Genomic DNA, 5,018 nt, shown 5'->3' on the forward strand with positions numbered 1-5,018 from the left:
CCAAGACTTATTACCCATCGCCATTTTGTTAGCTACTCAACATCTTCAGGCACAGAGTTTTTATAATTGGTCTTGCTTTTCTAGTTGATCCCAGGGTTGGTACATATAACCCAGGAATGACCAGCAGCAGAAATCACTAGAGAGAGTTGATTACATTTGTTATCTCTACGTCCCCCTTTTCCATTTTCTGTCTTCTATTCTGTCCAATGTTATCCCTCACTGTTGCACTACACCTCTCTTGTCAAGATGACCAAGTGATAAAATCTCAGTCCTTATTTTACTTGCTCATCCAGTAACATTTGACAAGTTTTATTCCTCTCTTTCTTGAAACATTTTATTTTCTTGGCTTCTGGAAAAACCTACTCCCTGAGTGATTTTTCTGTGTCCTCTGCTGGCTCCTCTTCCCTTTCCTATCATCTCAGTGTTAGCAAATTGATTCCTTGATGTCCTTTTCTTCTCTTTCTACAAACACAATAGAAGTAATCATCTCCTTTAGTCTCATGGTCTTAAATATTAAGCTGGTGTAAAAGTAATCGCTTTTTTCCCCATTACTTTCAATGGCAAAAATCTCAATTACCTTTGCACCACCCTAATAAAAAACATTAAAAGTATGTTATGAGTCCCAAATTTATATCCCTAGGCTTTCATCTGAGCTGCAGCCTATTACATCTGCCTTTTTGACAACTTCTCTTGAGTATCTAAAAAGCATCTCAAACATAAGATTCTAAAGGTAAAATCTTAATTTCTTTCCCATTTTCACCCAGTTGCTCAAGACAGACACTCAGGATTTATGTTTGGTACTTTTTTTTACTTCATACCCATATCCAATTTACCAGTAAATTCTACAGGCTTGACCACCAAAATATGTTCTGCATCCGACTGCAACCTCACTAAACTCATCGAGGTCCAAGTGGCTGCAATCTCTCTCCTAGGATTCTTTCAACAAATTTCCCAAATGGTCTTCCTGTTCCCACTCTTGCCCTCATCCCCTGCTACCACTAGCAGAATATTTTCCACCCACCAACCAGTGTAATTCTTCAAAAACGTAAATGCTATCCGGTCACTCCTATGCACAAAACTCTCCAATGTTTTCACATAAATTTAGAAATAAAAGCCAAGCTCTCTACCATGGTCTACAAATCCCCAAAACATCTGGACCTTGCTTGCTTTTCTGAACTCATCTCCTGCCACTCTTTACCTCACTCAAGCCACTCACATTCCACTGGTATTCTTGCTTGTCTTCAAAACTAAGCTCATTCCTACCTTAGGCCCTTCATATTCTCTATATCCTCTGTCTAGAATGTTCTACCTATGCCTCAGTTTTTACATGATTAGTTTTTTTTTCATCATTCATATCTATGTTGAGATGTCACCTCTTCAGAGTGCCTTTTCCTGACTATTCTACGTAAAATAGCTCCCTTCCTGTATCCTTTTCCTGGGCTTTATAGTTTTTATTACTCTGCATATTATGTCTTTTATAGGTGTACTTGCGTTTCCTGGTTGTCTGTTTCTCCTACTCAAGAGAACAGAGATTTTTATCTTATTTGTGATAGTATTCTCATGACTTAGAGCCTGGTACATCATAGAAGCTCAATAAATACTTGTTAGATGAATGAATGAATGGGGAACATGGTTGTGTTATCAACAAATGGTTGAGACACTGGTGTTTAGAAAACAAAAATGACTTAGATAAGTGATTCTCAAAGTATGCTCCACAGACCAGGAGTACCACCATCATCTGGGAGCTTATTAGAAATGCAAATTCTGGGCCCCCTCAGCCTAGACCTACTAAATTAGAAACTGTAGATAAACAGAGTGATCTATTTTTTATCAAGACCTTCCAAAGATTCTGATATATGGTAAGTTTGAGAACCACTGGTTTCAGGGATAGGCCAAACGTAGCTTACTACCTATTTTATAATAAAATTTTACTGGAACACAGCCACTTCCATTCATTTACATGTTATCTATGGCTGCTTTTGCACAACAACAGCAGTACTGAATACTTGCAACACAAACATTATGGCCCACAAAGCCTATAATATTTACTATCCAGTCCATTATAAAACAAGTTTGATTACCTCTAATTTAGATCAACACCTTATACCATGTAATTATGGTAAAGTAAACACACACTATTTATCTTCTTTTTCACCCAAATCCCACTGAAACTAAAGAAAAGCTATGACTAAAGAAGGCACCATAACAGACTGAAAAACAGAAAAGGGTAGCATCAGTGGACCAGATTATTTGAGGAATTTCCAGGACACAAAAAACATCTGGGGGAGAGGAGACACCAATGAGATCAGATTAACAAAAGCAAGTATAGAGACTGCACCACAAGATTCAAATAGAGGCTATTGCAAAAGGCAGCAATAGTTTCTAAGAAAACCGCAGATGAGTATTTTTTTCCAAGTAAGCAAGCTAAATCAACCCCGGAGAAAACATTTGGTGAATCATTAAAGGACTACCGTCAGAAGATCTGCCCAGTGACCCTTCTCCCCAAAGATCTGCACAGCTAGCTACAGATCTCATTTATAAACAAAGCTGAAAGGCTTTGGGAAAGGCTCGTGGCTTCAGTACTGGAGTCTGAAAAGCAGAGTCCAGCAAGAGTTCCACAGTGACAGCAGAGGCACAGAAAGAAAAGGGAAGTCTGACTAGAGCATTTGCCACCAAGATAAAGTGTCATGTACAGGTCTCTAAAGTAAGAGTTCTGAAATAGGAGACTCCCAGAATAGCTTCAGGAAAAAGTACAAGGTAAGGACAGGAAACCCATGTTTACCCAGTAAACAAACGACTTCCCAGTACTTATGGATTAAATTATGCCACCCAAAAGATATGTTAAAGTCCTAATCCCTGGTACCTCAGAATGTGACCTTATTTGGAAATAGGTCATTGCAGATGTAATTAGTTAAAATGAGGTTACAAGGGAGTATGGTGGTCTCTCAATCCAATATGACTTGTGCCCTTGTAAGAAGAGAGAGATGGCTGAGTGCAGTGGCTCAAGCCTGTAATCCCAGCACTTTGGGATGCCGAGATGGGTAGATCACCTGAGGTCAGGAGTTTGGGACCAGCCTGACCAATATGGTCAAACCCTGTCTCTACTAAAAACACAAAAATTAGCTAGGTGTGGTGTCAGGCACCTATAGTCCCAGCTACTCAGGAGGCTGAAACAGGGGAATTGCTTGAACCCGGGAGGAGGAGGTTGCAGTGAGCCGAGATCATGCCATTGCGCTCCATCCTGGGTGACAGAGCAAGACTCCATCTCAAAAAAAAAAAAAAAGAAGAGAGAGACACAGAGAGGAGAACACCATGTGAAGACATAAAGACACACAGACACAGAGAGAAGATGATCATGTGAAAAGAGAGACAGAGGGCCAGGCATGGTGACTCACATCTGTAATCTCAACAATTTTGGAGTCCTAGGTAGCTCAAGACCAGACTGAGCAACATAGTAAGTCCCTGTCTCTACAAAAATAAAAATAAAAAATTAGCCAGGCATAATGGCATGTACTTGTAGTCTTAGCAACTTGGGAAGCTGAGGCAGGAGGATCACTTAAGCCCAGGAGTTTGAGGCTACAGTGAGCTATAGTGCACTTCAGCCTTGGTGACAGAGCAAGACCCCGTCTCTTAATAATAATAATAAAAAGACAGAAGCAGAGAAGCTGGAAGAAGAAAATAATCTCCTAGAGGCTTTGGAGTTTGCATGGCCTGACAGTACTTTGATTTTGGACTTTTAGCCTCCAGTACTGTGAAAAAATGAATTTCTATTAGGCCACTTAGTTTTTGATTTGTTAGGGCAACCCTAGGAAACTAATACACTAGACCTCTGGCCATACATTCTACTGCTCCCTCTTCATCACCAAAAGTGGAACCTGAATTAACAGACAATCAAATTATCACCAAATACTTGGGAAAATTAACATCATTAGAAAGGATCATCTGATTCAAATAACAGAATAACTAAAACTTGAAGAAAATTAATGGCAGCAACAGAATAAGACTTTTTAAGTACAATTTATTTGAATGTATTAGAGAGTATATTACTTTAGTTAGCAAAAATATGACAGCTATGAAAAACAGAAACAATTGGGATTCTTGGGAATTAAGACTATTATTACTATTTTTTTTTCTTAGGGATGAGATCTCACTATGTTGCTCAGGCTGGACTCTGACTCCTGGGCTCAAGTGATCCTCCTGCCTCTGGCTCCTGAGTAGCTGGGACTACAGACCAGCACCACCACACCCAGTTTAGTTACCAAATATTTTTTAAACTATAAAAAACTATCCTGCATAGTAAAACACTGTTTATTAACTTAAAAAAAGAAAAATACTCATGGAAAACAACAAAATACCTTTTGGCATGCAAAAAGGCATGCATATTTAAGAACACATATGAAATATCTTAAATAGAAACAATGGTGGGGAGAATGGGAACAGACATCAAGGATGAAAGTTTTGAAAATAAACAAATGAGCTGGGCATGGTGGCTCTCGCCTGTAGTCCCAGCACTTTGAGAGGCCAAGGCAGGCAGATCACCCAAGGTAGGGAGTTCAAGACCAGCCTGACCAACATGGAGAAATCCTGTCTCTACTGAAAATACAAAGTTAGCTGGGTGTGGTGGTGCATACCTGTAATCCCAGCTACTCAGGAGGCTGACGCAGGAGAATCACTTGAACTCAGGAGGCAGAGGTTGTGGTGAGCCAAGATTGCACCATTGCACTCCAGCCTGGGCAACAAGAGCGAAACTCCATTTCAAAAATAAATAAATAAGTAAAATAAACAAATGAGCAATCCTAAGCCAAAAGAACAAAGCTTGAGGCATCACATTGTCAAGAGATCCTTGGGGTGTTGCTTTGCCAGCCAGAAATCTCTGTGGCTGGTGACACCTTTTCTCAGGATTTTTACTCAGGCCTGCTGGGCTTATTACACCCACTTGGCCTGGCAGGCTGTGCTTGGCTCACACCTCCGGCCCAAATCTCATGCCTCCCAAGGACGAGCCAGGCACAGAGTAGAAA

Source organism: Papio anubis, chromosome 4 (assembly GCF_008728515.1).
Source record: "Papio anubis isolate 15944 chromosome 4, Panubis1.0, whole genome shotgun sequence".
In the NCBI taxonomy this organism is placed as follows: Eukaryota; Metazoa; Chordata; class Mammalia; order Primates; family Cercopithecidae; genus Papio; species Papio anubis.